At 33.0% G+C, this 16,510-nt stretch overlaps 1 pseudogene across 1 annotated transcript in view; it reads left to right on the top strand.

Moving 5' to 3' along the window:
• The window catches only part of LOC149547692 (uncharacterized), a 103,499-nt pseudogene extending 87,543 nt beyond the window's left edge, over positions 1-15,956 (top strand). Inside the window, exons 5-7 of the transcript XR_016354268.1 lie at positions 3,664-3,676; positions 12,221-12,817; positions 15,920-15,956. The product of XR_016354268.1 is annotated as an uncharacterized LOC149547692 (transcript). The remainder of the gene's footprint in view (positions 1-3,663; positions 3,677-12,220; positions 12,818-15,919) is intronic.
• Positions 15,957-16,510: the final 554 nt, after the last annotated feature.

Here is a 16,510-nt window from a genome sequence, read left to right as displayed (position 1 = left end):
GCACCAGTTACCAAGATGAACTCCATTCGCTTGACACTAGCTATTGCTATAGCTCACAATTGCATTGTACATTAGATGGATGTAAAAAGTTCTTTTTTGAATGGTTATCTTCATGAGGATATTTATATGGAGCAGCCAGAACGGTTCATATAGGATTCTACTATGGTCTATAGATTAAAGAAGTCTATCTATGGTCTTAAGCATGCTCCTCGAGCTTGGTATGCCAAGATGGATTCCTTCCTTCTCTCAATAGGATTCACTAGGTTTCATTCTGATTCAAATGTCTAAATTCTTCAAAAGGATGACTCACATTTGATACTCATGCTTTATATAGATGAATTGATAATTACAAGAAGTACCTCATCCATCATTGCCGGTTTCAAGACCTCTTTGTAGGAGAGATTTGCTATTACAGACTTAGGTTTACTACATTATTTCCTTGGTATTGAGATCACACAATCTTCAATAGGGATCACACTTTCTCAACCCAAGTATGCTCTTGACTTGCTTTCTTGATTTCACATGAGTGATTGCAAGCCTGCTCCTACTCCCTTTCTTTCACGTGTCAAGTTAGAGGCCAAGTGTACCACTCCACTTGTTGACTTTGCATTGTATAGATAGTTTGTTGGGAGTCTCATATGCTTGACACATGCATGCCTTGATATAGCTTTTTTAGTTGGCATGGTTTCTTGCTTCATGCAAGAGCCACATGAGCTTCATTGGAAGGTTGCCAAACACATCTTGTACTACATACAGGGTACACATACACATGGAATACACTATGCAACAAGTACAAGACTTTAGCTAGTTGGATATATAGACTTAGACTATGTACAAGATCTTGATTCTTACAAGTCTACTTCAGGATACATGTTTCACCTTGGGTTCAGTCCCATTTGTTGGCAGAGTAAGAAGCAAAATAACATCACTCTTTCTTCAACTGAGGCAGAGTATTGAGGAACTCTCAAGGTAGCTACAGAGGCTCTTTGGTTACAACACATCCTGGAGGAGTTTGGATTTAATCTACTTAAACCTATAGTCATTCATTTTGACAATAAAAGTGCTATTGAGATCTCTAAATATTCATTTTAGCATTAGTGGACCAAGCACATTGAGGTTCATATACAGTACATTAGAGAGCTAATACATGAGCAGATCATTGCATTACAATATTGTCCTACAGTAGAGTAGGTCGTAGATATCTTCATCAAACCCTTCATTGACATCAAGTATATTCATTTGCAAGATCTCTTGGGGGTACGAGATGTTGCAGAAAGGGGAGTCCCTTGACTTCTCTCTTCTTTCTTCTAGGAGGGATCTTTTCCTCATTTGAGGTCTTCTTCTCTCTTATCTTCTTTATTGTACTTATCTCTCTTTTTGGAGAAGGGTTTTTCCCATGAGGTTTTCCCTCTTTCTCCATTTTATGAGAGATTGCATTGCAGTACATTATATGTAGAGAATTTCTTTTGTACATGGGTACCTAACATGGCCTCATAGTCAAGACCCATCATGCATTTTGTATGCTTAAGTGTATTCCCCTAAGTTGCACTTAAGGGGGGGTGTTGGTGTAAATTAGTATTCACTATTTAAACTTTACTTAAGTTTACTTGGGTTAATAAATTATTTTATTATTTATTAGTTTGACACCTAGGAGTATGCACACTCATCTGAGTTGTCTTATTGACAACACAAGAGTTAACAACTCTTTTATGCACATGGTTTCTACAACATAGGAGTTAGCATCTAATTTAAGCACATGGTGTCTACAACATCTCTACATGAGATACACCTTGTCATACTTATCCTCTCATTGTTGCATGTACATTCATACACAATGGAGGATAATCCACTTCTGGTTGATTTGTTCTTAGTTGTCAAGCTTATCTCCTAGCTCATTCTAGAGAAATTCTAGATGCATCTTAGAGGCCTTTATATACAGGCACTCCTATTGTGTATTTTACACTAGAGAGCATTCTCATTATTATTATTCTGATCATACTTTGGTCCATTTTTGTGCTAGTGTTTGAGCCTCTTGATCTTGGGTGAATTTTTCCCTAAGGAAAATTCTTACACTAAGTGTGCCTCAAAATCCTCGAACCAATTGTTGTTTAAAAAGAGATGAAACCATGATCCCTATCGGCCTTCTTATATGCTTAGAAATTTAAAAGGAATTTAGTCACCTAGCCCAAGGTTTATGTTTTTATCATTTGTTTTGATGGTTTGATTGGTGAATTCCAATGTTTAGAATTTGTATGTTCATGTAAACTATCTACAATATTTTTTTGGTATATTTAAATATAAGCATATATGGGTGCACATATTTATACATATTTAAATATACATGACTACATAGTTGATGTATTTAATTGTTTGTGTGTGTTATAAATTATATGCGAGTGGTTTATTAATACACTTAGATCTATAAAGATAAATTTAATAGATTATACAAAAAAAGAAATTAAAAGGGGTAAAATAAGAAAAAATAAATATTTAAAAGAGAATTAAACTCCCTAACATACAAAGGATGGTTATAACTTCAATTCAAGAGAAAACAATAAAATGTATTACCCATGTGGAAGAATATGAGACCATTTCAACGATGGGCATAAAAAATGGGTTATAAAGGACTAGAGATAGTATTTACATAATTTTTGGATCATTTGTTCATTATATACCCTTAAATATCCTTAATTATCCCTAATATGCCTAAACAACTTGTAAAATGGTAGTTAATTACATAAACACAGGCAATTTCAGATTTTGGAATTACTTTTATTTAAAAGGGTGGTGTCTTTTCCCCTAAAGAGGTATGAAAGCTATTCAAAACATATATATGTAGTCGAAATGAAAATATAATGGGTGGGGGAGGAGGTGTAGGATGGCTTAAGGGTAGAAGAGAGATTAGTTGTACTTTTTATGAATATTTTTATGGAGAAAAATTAATGATATGCAATGGAGAGTTTGTGAGTATAATTCTTTAAGGATTTGTGATTTTATTTCCATTTGGAGAAATAGTTATATGTGAGGGTTTAAGCAACTTAGAGAGAAAATTGGTTTTGTACAATTGATTCTTCTTCAACCATAGAGATTTTTTAAATTGCAATGGTCTTGAATGATGCATCTCAAATTGGATTTACTTCCTCTTTGTTCTTGCTTTTGCTGGATCTCCATAGGTCCATAGGACTTGAGGTATGGATCAAACTTATTAATTATATTATTAATCTAATAAAATATAGATCTTTTTATATGTTCTCTTGATGTTATATAATTTTATATTTTATTCCTAGAGTTATTTATATGCTTTGAGTTTCTACTTGTGAAAATTGTTAAGTATTTTCCTATAGTAGTTTGTCACTAGTCTTGGAGATATATTATTTATGTTAGAGGGCTGTTGGTAACTCTTTTGATGGAATATTGTATTGAGATATCTTTCATGTGATCTGATCCATGGTTCTTGAGCATGCTATATGCTTTGAAAATATATATGTATGCTTTGGGTTTTTTAAACCGATTTGACCTCCTACTTGAGTTTTCATGTTCCTAATTGTTGTTTAAGACACCAAAGGCTTTTGAATTTTTTGGTTCCTACAAAATGGAAGTTATTTATATCTTTTTGATTCTATGATGCTTTTTATGTGATTATGCTTCATGTATGTGTTAGGGTTTGGGACTAGGGGTACATGGGACCCTATTTATATTTTCCCCTAAACTCTTTTGTGATCTTGGCTCTAGATTTGTGAGTAGGGTAGATTCCCTAGGTGAGTGGTTCACCATAGATGTTGGGGCCTGCAAGCAACCACCAAAGGATCCTATGTGTTAGATACCAAGGCCCTATTTAGGCTGGCTTTACATGTGATCTTTTGTAATCAAGTGGAAACATTAATAAAAGTATGGGTTATGGGGTTTTGGCTATTCACATTAATTAAGATAATAAGGATTTATTGTTGGAGTACTTAGGGAAGGGACATCCTAAATATCCTATGTTAGAAATATGGTCAAATAGATGTCTTGATAGTTGTCATTTATTGCAACATGTATTCAACATTTCATTTCTGCATTTAGAGTTAGAAAATTGTCTAAGTGTTAGATAGTTTATAGCATTATAGAGATAGATGAGATGTGTATAGATGACTCATTAAGAGTTAGCTTATGTGTAGCTAAGGAAATCTCTATGACACTATCATGATGATGTATGTTAGTGCACAGATCTATATAGATAGTACAACATGAGTTATAGTTGAAATACCAGTGTGGGTATTCTACATTGTATAATAGAGCATTGTATGGCTTTAGAGATTATTTTGCTTACAAAATAATTATTAAGTCATGATGATCCAAATATGTGTATTATGTCAAACATGTGAATACATGAAGGCCAACTGAGAAATTGTTTTCTAATATGCAAGGTATTTAAGTAAAGATCTTATCTTGTGCAGTTAGATGGGAAGTCAAGTGATGTAATGTGTGATCTATAAGTGATATGCCAACTATTAAGTGAGCCTTATGTGATGTGAGTTCTAATGTATGATTAGAAGAATTGAAAGGTACAATAGAAAGAAAGTATTATGTGTGTGTGTGTGTGTGTGTGTGTATTCTTGTGAAGAATTGAATTGTATAATTGCATGTTAGGGTAGTGGCATCTTCTTGCGTACATTATATCTATTCTACCAACCCCTAATAGGGTTGAGGCTTCTAACAAGACCTAGTCCTCCAACAAGGACTCGAGACACTATATGTAATTCTTAGACTCCTAATAGGGTCAATATCCTTAACAAGATTCTATTCTTTATTGAATCATCTAGTGGGTATCATCCCCACTAGGGTTTTCCCTTGGCCAGGGTTTCCCTAGTTAACAAATAATGGTGTTATGAGTTCTCTATGTGCATCATTATATTATTTTTCACCATTGTTGGTTTACTTTCATATACAAGTTATAACATAATTAACAATATTCAATTGTGGGTAAAAGTTTGTAGAATACTAATTTACCCCCCCTCAATATTATCTATTTTTAACAATTGGTATTATAGCATAGTTACTTTGAAGAGGCTTAACAACTTAAGTAAGATCCTAGTGAATATGAAATAGTTGAAGAAAAAGCTTGAAGAAGCTCTTGAACAGATTGACCTTCTTACTGAGGAAAGAGATATCTTGAAAGATAGATATGAAGATGCAAAAGTTTATATTGGAAAACTAAAGATAAGATTGATGATCTAGAATCTAGCAAAGAATCAATTATTCAGACTTGTCACAATGATGAAGTAGGAAATCTCAAGAAAGAAAGTGAGATCTTGAAACATGAGTTGAAAATTGTTGAACTTAAGTTGAGTCTGAAGTCTAATGATAGTAAAAGTGAACATGATCTAAAATTTGAGAATCAAGACGTTAGATCCTAGTTGAGTCAAGTAACATCTGGGTTAGATACTATTAAGATAGAACATGATGAGTTGGAAAATTAAAACATTATTGTGAAAGGAGAGTTAACACAAGCCAAACAATAGTTAGAGAAACTTTACACAAGTTCTAAGAAAATTGATGAACATATATTTCACAAGAGGCCCTCTTATGACGAGATAGGTCTTGGATACCCTATTGGAGAAAAGTTAGCAAAGAAAGTTCAAGAGATTAGGAAAGAACAAGATCCTATTGTAGAAACCCCTAAGGAAAAGATCCAATGGTCTGAAGAAGTTAATAAAATTGGTTTGTTAGAGAAACCTGATGAACTTAAGATAAAAAAGAAAGTTGATGAACCTAAGAAAGAGGATTTACCCAAGGAAGTTAAATGTGAATTTAGAGGTAGATGTTTCTTATGTAATGAAGTTAGACACATGAAGAGAGATTGCATAGGTATGTATTTTAAACCTATTACTAATTTCTATTGTCATAATTGTCATGGTTATGGACATAAAGCCATAGAATGTAAGAAACATAAATTTGATGGTAATAATTGTCTGCAAATAATAAAAAAGTTAGATCCTAGAGTAGATCCATTGATGGAGAGAAACCTAGTGGTGAAAGAAAGAATATTGTATGTTATAAACGTACCATAGACACATTGTAAGGGATCACAGAGAACCTCAGAATCAAAATAGAAGTTATGAAATAAATTTGGATACAAATCAAGATTCTGTGGAGTGGACAGAAGGAATTTCAATAGGAATCTGAATAATAGGAGGAACAATAATAGGAATGGTAGAAGAAGTGAAAATGGAAGTAGGAATAGTCAGAAGGAAACAATTAAGGAAAACATTGATGAATTTAAGAAAGAATTTTTGAAAGCTTGTAATAAAGAGAGTTCATGTATAGTTTTGGAAGAATAGGTCTTTGATGCATCTAAAGGGAAGTTGAAGTCATAGATTTCTTGTGACTAATCTTATCTAAATTAAGCTATCCTAGTAGTAGTAGAGAATTAGTTGGTCAGAATTGATATTAGAGAGAGAGTTGGAAGTTGTGCAATTAAAAGAAGGTAAAGGACATAGAGAGGAAGCTATGGTCAAGTGTGCAAGTCTAGATACAATCATAATGAGTGGGAATTGAGAAATCAAGCTTACTGGAAAATGAGACAATATTTTAATCCATGGTAGATACACATATAATGCATAGTGTGATTTGAAATGATTTAAGGATTGCAAGAAAGATTGTATGTACCATTTGTTTATACAAAGTGTCTTGAGTGAATTGATGAGTGATTTGACAATGAATTGAAGTACGAAATGAAGTTTGTAAAGTGGAAAGTTGCAAAAGCCCTAAATCATAATTTTAGGATATTTTGTGAAGCTTGAATCTAGTTTTTAAGTATTTGTAGTTACAATTAAATGGCTAGTCAAAATGTGTATGATGTGAGTGATTGACCATGGTATGTATTAAAGAAACATCCATTTGTGTCACTATTGGATGACCCAATGGACAAATTTTTGCAAGTTCTAGAAAATGTGTTACATGTTGTGGATATCAAAAGTTATATCCATTACAAGATAGAAAATATAGGTGATGATGATATTCATCAAGATTTGAGAAAAATGTGTAACAATGACTTGTCCTTGAAGTCTGAGTATGCACACCTAGATGGCTTAAATCTAGTGAAGTGTGTGTTTTATACAAAATTTTATAATCATGATTCGACCCAAGTTATTCTAAGTAGGGTAAACAATGTTATGTCATGGTTAGGTGATGCACAAATTGTTATTGATAAATGACCTAATTCATAAGGTCACAAGATTGAGTAATGAAGGTTACAATATTGTTAATGAGAAGAATGTCAAGAAGATGGTATAGACAAACTTGAATACAAGGGTTGACAGAATAAATATGAAGGTAGAATCCATTCAAGATAAATGAATAAAATTTCTAAGCAAGATATTAGGGTACAAGTTCAACCATGGATCAAGGGTTAACTTTGTACTGGCTAGATCTTTGCATGCAACTTATGTACTGGCTATGAAAGGAAGAAAAGTTAATTTATGTGAGACTATTAGATTGCACTTATTGGATAACATTACAAAGGTGAAGAAGACAAAGAGTGCAGTCTTTAGATTTGAGTCCCTACTGACTCATTTATTCTTTTATGCTACAAATAATTTTTCTATTATGCCAAATTGAAATAGCAGCCAGTGTACAATGAAGATGGTGACTCAATGCTATACATCAAAGTTACTAAATGTTAAAGATAATGACATTAACATGATGATGAAGAGCTTTCAGAAAAAGATGAAACAAAGGTATAGAATACTTCCCTCCATGGTGAAGAAATACAAGGATAAAATATGCTTCATGGTAGAAACTATTAACACTTGTAAGGAAGCTGTGGTACCAAGGGTTAAGTTTATAGAGCCTATGGGACATGATATGAGCACATAGTTCATAGAAGGGTATGCATAGATCATACTCCAATCAAAGACGGACACAAAGTGCCCTAGATGGGGAACTCATGAGGAAAAGATGAGAATAATTCAATTAGACATACACATCAAAGAGAGAAAGAAGAAAGTGGAGAAAGTTATTGATTCTATCCTTAAGGAATCTAGAATGACAAGAGAAGAGTTTAATGTGATAAAAGGTATTGCACGAGAAATGAAAGCTCGAGGAAAGACTAAAGTAATTACAACAACTCCTTTTACTATTGTAGGACCTTCAAAAGGTGTGATAGTAGCAAAACCATGTGTGTAGGCCCCTATTGCACCTTATGTAGTAGTTGAACTAGTGCAAGCAGTATGATCAAGAAGCAAGTAGCCAAGAAAGCAACAAGAGGTGGAAGCTCCTACTACGTAGAGAAAATTAAAGAGATTGGTGAAGGTAAAGAAATAACCTACACCATCAACCAAGAAAAGGGTCAAGAAGACCACCAATAGACAAAGAAAGAGGAGAAAGATGATGCAAGTAAGTGATTTAGAGAGTTTTGAGGATGAAGTTGGAGATAGACCAATAGTGCAAGATGAGCAGGAAGGAAGAACTACAGCTAGAGAAAGAGCATGGAAACCAAAGGTGGTGCAAGGAACCCATCTAAGGACAAGGAAAAAGGGGTCTTCAACTCATCAACAACTAGGATTTGAATTTTGCATCATCATGATTTGAATTGTGATGAATCACATTTGGTCTTGATCACTTGCATAGGAAAATGCATCAAGATGTTTTATAAATCTTGTTTATATTTATCCTATATGACCCTTAGTTAGGAGTTTTTGCTTTAATTTAGTTAAATAAGGCCAGAAAGGTCTGAACTATGGTTTTTTATATTTTTTTGATCTTTTCTGAGTCATCTAGTAAGGTTAGGAGTCAATTTTTTCTATTTAAAGACAAAATTGCATTTTTTGCAAAAGTTGTTAACAACTATTTGCAAAAGTTGTTAACAACTATTTGCAAAAGTTGTTAACAACTATTTGCAAAATTTGTTAACAACTATTTGCAAAAGTTGTTAACAACTATTTGCAAAAGTTGTTAACAACTTTTTAAAAGTTTCTTAGCAACTTTTTGACAAGAAGCTAAAAAACCTATAAAATGACCTCCAACAACCAAAATATGGTTGTAACCATTGGAGGGAGGTTATCTTAGGAAGTTTTAATCTCTCTCAAGGGGGAGAGCACCATTGTACAGAAGGATACTTTTGAAATAAATAAAATATACCCTAATTCTATGCATTTTTGTTGTAATTGCAATTGGTACTAATTGGTACCGATGTTATAACATATAAAAGTGACATGATTGGATAGAGGGGAGAGTTATCATGCTATTATAGTTGGTTTGAATTCATTTCATAAATCAAGGAGCAAGTTGTGTTGATTCTTGTAAAATTAGTCTATCAAACCCTTAAATATAGGGTATTCATCAAAATAGGGCCCTAACTTGACTTCCCACTAGTGGATTTGTATGCTCACTTGGAGGGATCAAGTTAGGATGATGACTACTCAAATTCCAAAGGCATAGACCCAGGGGATGGAGTTTTCGATTTTTCCTTCCTTACCCTAGGCTAAATATCCCTATGTATTTAGCAGCTAGCGATTATATTTGAAGGATCAAATGGATAAGGTGTATTGATTTGGCTAAGTGAGATTGGATTTGGTGTATTTTGGAGTCAAGGAACTTCTTGTCAGTAGCATTTCAATTCCATGAACCCATTTTAGAGTAGTTTCTAAGGAAACCACACCTAGTTAGGCCTATTACGTTTATGAGTCTTAGGACCATTCTAAGATGCTGGAGTAGGATTGGAATCTAGAACCTTGTAGTCTCTTCAAACTTCCAAAAGGGTATCAATATATATCTTCTTCAATAATTTTGATGACTAATTATTAGTTCCCGCCAAAGAAAGGATACTATTGCTTCCATTTAATTTTATTTTTTAATTCAATTGACCAATCAACTCATAGGATTTAAAAGATTGAAAGAATATTCAAATGTTTATATTTGTTTCCAATTTATTATTATTTTATAAATCATATTTTTCATTAACTCCATTGGACAAAACTATTTTTGGTAGGGAGAAAATTCAATTTTCTTTAACAAAAATAAAAATATTTTCTAACAATTCTATCATGCATTAATGAATGCATTAATTACAACTTTATCTTTTCCACATTTGTGACAAGTTGAATAGATTTTCCAAAAAGTAATATTTTTATCTTCCATCCCACACCACTTTGGACAAAAATGAATGTCTAATCAATATTAATTATCATCAAAAAAAATTTTTTTTACCAAGTTCAAAAATAGAGTTAAATGTTTTATATTTCTTATTTTAAATATATTTATTAGTTTTACATTGATGTTTATTTTTGTCAATTGTAAAATGTTATTTCTTTAAGTTTACACTATGTTTTACTAGTTTCTATTTTACAATCTTGCTCTTTTTTTATACCATTTTACAAATTGTAAAACTAATACTAGCCCTCAAACTTATATATTTTGGTAGTTTGAATTAAGTAATCAACAATTTATTTTTTGAAATTAAATATTTCAACTTATAATTGAATTGAACTGTTAGAAATGAGTAGTTCATTCATATAATATAATTTCTATTGTTATTTATATATTTCTTAAAATAACATAATCATTAATATTTTTAAAATTCATTCTACCTCTACTTGTCCTTATAATAACATATTATTCCACATTCTCTTTTAGCTCTTTCTTTCTATCCTTCCTTTCTATAAATAAATCTCTATTTTCTTTCTTTTCTAATTATTGGCAGGAACTTTGATGCATTGTGTCTCTTGTTATAATTGAAACCTACTTGACTACACTAAGAAATATAAATTATAAAACCTTATTAGAAAAATATGTCTTGTTCAATGAATCTGCCATAACTTCTAATCCTTACAACACTTCTATGTAAAGATGAGATACTCAATAGACCAATTTTTTTTCAAGAAAGAAAAAAAACAAATAGTATTACCTGTAAAAATAAATCCAAATATATAAAATATAAATCATTTCATTGAGCTATTTCGACCATTGCAGCTTTGAAGCTCGGCTGGTAAAGACGGTGGTAAATGATGTGATCATGACATTGGACAGAGTACCATTAGAAGTTGCCAAGCATCCAGTTGGATTGGACAGCATTAAGAATTCTCTTATTGAGAAATTAAATCTCAATTCAATGAATGAAGTGCTTAAAACTAGAATATGAGGTATGGGCGGTATCGGTAAGACCACAGCTGCCAAGGCCATGTACAACCAAATTTATGCTGATTTTGAAGCTGCTTCATTTGTTAGAGGATTAACAAAATTACAGAGAAAAGTTCTCAAAGATTTATCCAAATATGGCGATGAAGTGGATAGTGTTGATGAGGGAACATTTTTATTCAGAGAACGTTTGAGAAGAAAGCGAGTTCTGCTTATCTTGGATGATGTGGATGCCATCATATAACTGAATGTTTTGGTTGGGAATTGGTTTGCTCCTGGTAGCAGAGTTATAATAACTTCCAGAGACAAACACATTCTCAATGTTGCTGGTATCTCATCCAACTGCATTCATGAGATGAGTGGATTGAGTATAAATTAAAGTCTTCACTTATTTAGCTGGCACGCTTTTCTCAGAGCATCTCCAAGTACCACTTATAAATATCTGTCGAAAGGAATAGTCAAGGCTTGTAAGGGGCATCCTCTCTCATTGGAATTCATTGGATCATTCTTATATGATAAGCAAGATGACATAGATTGCTGGAAAGAAGCTTTTAATAACATTGTTCTCAATCCAGACATTCATGAAAGACTCAAAATCAGTTATAATGCTCTTGGCGATGAAGAAAAAGAGATATTTGTAGACATTGCTTGCTTCTTTATCGGCGAACATAGAAGTTGTCCCACTATTTTCTGGAATTCTCTATACAAAATGGTAGACACTGCAATATCCAATCTTTCAATGAAGTTACTAATAAAGATTGATGGCAAAGGAAATTTTGAGATGCATGATCATTTGAGAGATATGGGGCAGACAATTGCAGAAAAAGAGAAAGTGGGCAGTAGACTATGGGAGGCAACCCATGTGAATTCTGTATCCAACAATTTCTCTCGCATTCAACTCAATGGAGGAGATCTAGAGACGCTTAAAATGATGTGCAGACCTGGCCTTCATTATCTTCATTTGCGTAATGTGCCCATCGAAGGCTTGAAAGAAGAAACACTAGCCGTGCTTGCTCCAAGCCTCATTTGGTTACGCTTGGAACATTGCCCCATTGCAATTAGGAACAAAGGGCCAATAAAGAAGATTCTTGGATTATTAAAGAAGAAATGCCATTCGAGATCTATGGTTACCATTGGGCAACTCAAGATTATGCAACTCAAAGATACCAAAACCATTTTCATCTCCTCTTTATTTACACTTCCTAACATACATCTGCTACAACACTTGAACATGGAGAAACGTAAAAGCCTAGATAATGTTCCTGATTCTATAGGCAATCTCTTAGGGCTGCTATACTTGAACTTGAGAGGGTGTAGAAGGTTAATTAGCCTCCCAAATATCGTTGGTGAGCTGTCAAAGTTACAACATTTGAACTTGGAATGGTGTTATAGGTTAAATAACCTTCCTAATACTATTGGCAATATGTCACAGTTGCAACAATTGGAGTTGGAAAGATGTGATGGGCCGATACTATTGGCGATCTGTCTCAACTAGAGCACCTTAACTTGAGAGGGTGTTATAGGTTGAATAACCTCCCTAATACTATTGTCAACTTGTCATAGTTGCAACACTTGACTTGAAATGGTGCTATAAATTAAGTTACCTTCCTAATACTATTGGAAATCTTTCAAAGCTAGTATATTTAGGTTTGAGAGGTTGTAGGAACTTAAATAACCTCCTTGATACTATTAACAACCTATCATAGTTGTCGTACTTTTTATGTTGAGCTATGTAATTGGCATTTACACTTCAGGGTGGTGTGATGATAATACTAAAAGAAAAAAAATATTAAGTCAATATGTTAAAGCATACAATTTGATCATATTATTACATGATATAAATATTCATTCATTTATATATATAAAGTATTATTTAACATATATTATATTAGAATTTCACTTTTTGTGAATTAAATATTAGTTTATGTATCTATTTAGTTTTATTTTATAGATAGTAATGAGAAAAAATGTTCAAATATTTCATTGAATTCAAAATATTTGAATCATGTCTACATTATATATTTTGTTTTTGATTAATGGCAAAAACAAGTCATCAAAGTATCTGAAACTCTTTACATCATAGTTACAAAAAGATAATAAAAAAGATCCCATAGATAAAATGTTGTTAAAATCTAGCAGACACCCAGAAAACAACAAAACACAAAAAACTAGAATATACAAAACAACCAAGATAATAAAAAAGATCCCATAGATAAAATGTTGTTAAAATCTAGCAGACACCCAAAAAATGACAAAACACAAAAAACTAGAAGATACAAAACAACCAACAAAAAATGGAAAAAAAATATTAGGAGATTAACATTTAGCTAGGTCCTTAAGGGATTCCACCTTCTCCTCTTGAATCTTATACATCTTTTGAACTTCATCCTTGAGACCAAGGATTTCTTTAGGAGAAGTGGAGATTTTCTTTTTCATGTTGGCTCTGGTCCTTTCTCTAGGCTACAAGTCTAACAAGAAGCTTCATCAAGATCAGCCTTAAGGTTAACAACAATTTTCTCATCAAGAGAATCTTCCAACTTCCCCACAAGGGTATTAAGATTGTTCATAGAAACCTTAATGCCACCATAACCATGTTGGAGGATATTTTTCAAAGTATTCTCCATTCTATCCACCTTGAGCTCAACACCTCCATTTTACCCTGAGTCAAATTGTTCTTGCCCATAATGTCACTCCCCTGCACACCCTCCACAATATTCTCATACTGAGTACAGAGGGCCCTATATTTTAAACTGAGATTCTTGATCTCATGAAATGTCCATTTGTCTAGGGAAAAAAGAGCACATTGAAATAGCTTTAACAATTTGAAGAACACTTAGGGTAGGCTTACACTTTTCTTGAATTTCCTCCCATAAGATCCTCACATTGGCCTCATTAGGATTGATGTTTTATATAGAGGCTTTCTCACCCTTAAAAGTCAAAAAAACTCCTCATACCTATATGGAGATATAGGCATATCATGGTCTACTGAGCTAGCATAGTCCACTAAGGTAGGAACCTTCTCCTCTTCCATACCCTTTTTTTCTCTTTAGAGTGAGTTGAGTGATGCAAGGAAGGGGGTGGAATAACTAGGGCCCAAAAGGCTCACCCAGCTATCCAAAACACCCTACAAGAGTTAACACAATGGAAGTAAATACAAAGAAAAACAACCAAAAGAAGAAGAAGAGTGAAGTATTTTTATCGATTCATCAAGATATCTTCAAACATGCCTAGCTATAAGGCCTTCTAGGTTACGGCCAAATACAAATACATTCACATTCAAAGATCCAATAGAAAATCCACCCTTTCTAGTTCTACTCTACAATCCTCTTCCCAAAAACTAGCCAACTCTAAGCCTAAAAATCCTATATATACTTGCCAAAATGGCTTACAAATCATTTTGAAACATTACATGAGAGGACAGATGACCTAACAATGATTTGGACACATCCCAAGAAAAGATCTTAACATAAATATTGCAATCAAAATAAATCCCACCTTGACTCACAGAAATCACATCCAAATGCTAACACTTGGCTTAAATAGGAAAACTCAGCACATGAAGGGTCACTCGGCATACACTAGGTATCTTGACACACAAAGAGTCACTTGGCATACACTAGATAACTCAACACATGAAGGGACACTCGGTCAACACTAGATTGCTACAGTAACTCAACACCAAGTGCTACAATAACTTGGCACCAAATAAGTGCTACAGTAACTCGACACCAACTAGAGCTATAGTAACTCAACATCAACATGCAAAATAAACAAAAATGAGCAGGATAACAAGGCAACCTAGGATGCTCCTACATCAAATAACTAGGGTTGAAAGAAATGATTCTCTTGAATCATTGAGATGTCACAATTTGAGTTGAATCCAACTCAAATTGAGAAATCCATGAAGGATCTTCAATAGGCCTATTCTTCCACTTCAAATATTCATAGTAATCTTTTCCTCTTGTGCTCTTGCTAGCTCTCAGATCCAATATCTATTCAACTTCTTCAATCTGCTTCTTAGGATAATCTTTTGATACAACAACTTTATCATTTGACCCATGATACTTATACAAATCAGCAATACTAATGTCACTCAGGTTTCTCAAGAATAGTAATAGGTGTATACAAACCAGTATTTTGACTCACTCCTTTTATAACTTGACAAACTCCACAATTTTTTAGAAATTTTTAAACATCCTTATACATTTGTGGCCAATAATACTTCTCTTTCAGCAAACTCAATGTCTTATTAATTCCAAAATGTCCAGCTAATCTACCACTATACTTTTCCTTAATCAAATTCAGCCACATAGAACTTCCAAGAATACACAACTGAATATCTTTGAACAACATTACTTCTTGAATGAAATACTCATCATACTTATGTGATTTGTCACATTTGGTGCTCTACACTCTCTCCATCCCTCAGAAAAATTAGGATCAACATCATGCAACTCTTTCATTTCATCAAAACCAAGAACTTCAACCTTCATTTCAATCAGTAACTCTGTTAGTAACTCCACTCTTATACTTAATAACAAATGTGAAACCTTGCAAGTACTCAACCCACTTCATATGTCTCTGATTCAATTTATGTTGACTTCCCAAGTATTGTAAAGCTTTATGATCAATATACAACACAAACTCCTTAGAAATCAAATAATGTCTCCACTTCTTCAATGCTTGAATAATAACATAATTTTTTTTATCATACATAGAATACTTCCTTTTGGCATTATTTAGCTTTTCACTAAAGAAAGCAATGGATTTACCTTCTTGACTTAATACAACTCTAATTGTATTACCACTTGCATCACATTCAACTTGAAATACTTTGTTAAAATCAGGGAAAGCCAATACAAGTAATTCAACAACCTTTTGTTTCAAAGTCTCAAAACTCTTATTAACTCCATGAGTCCATTTGAATTCCTTTTGATCTCTCCTCATTGTTTTAGTCATAGCATTACAAATAACATTGAAATTCTTTATAAACATTCTATAAAAACTAGTGAAACCATGAAATTATCTTACCTCACCCACATTCTCAGGTGTAGGCCATTTCAAAATTGCTTTAACCTTCTCAAGATCCATCTTTAATCCATCAGCTAAAATCACAAATCTCAAATACACAATCTCCTCTTGCATAAAAGAACACCTTTTTAGATTAGTCAACAATTTTTCCTCTTTCAACCTCTACAATACTTGTCTAATATGCTCAAAATGTTCTTCCTTAGTCTCACTGAATATCAAAATATCATCCAACTAAACAATCACAAACTTACCCAAAAATATTTTTAGAATTTCATTAATCAACCTCATGAAAGTACTAGGTGCATTAGTCAAACCAAAAGGCATAACCAACCATTCATACAAACAATCTTATGTCTTGAAAGTA

This window comes from Cupressus sempervirens, chromosome 7 (genome assembly GCF_028749045.1).
Source record: "Cupressus sempervirens isolate cs-2001-9-10 chromosome 7, ASM2874904v1, whole genome shotgun sequence".
In the NCBI taxonomy this organism is placed as follows: Eukaryota; Viridiplantae; Streptophyta; class Pinopsida; order Cupressales; family Cupressaceae; genus Cupressus; species Cupressus sempervirens.
Note: the sequence above shows the minus strand (reverse complement) of the source record. Positions and strands in the feature narration are given on the sequence as shown.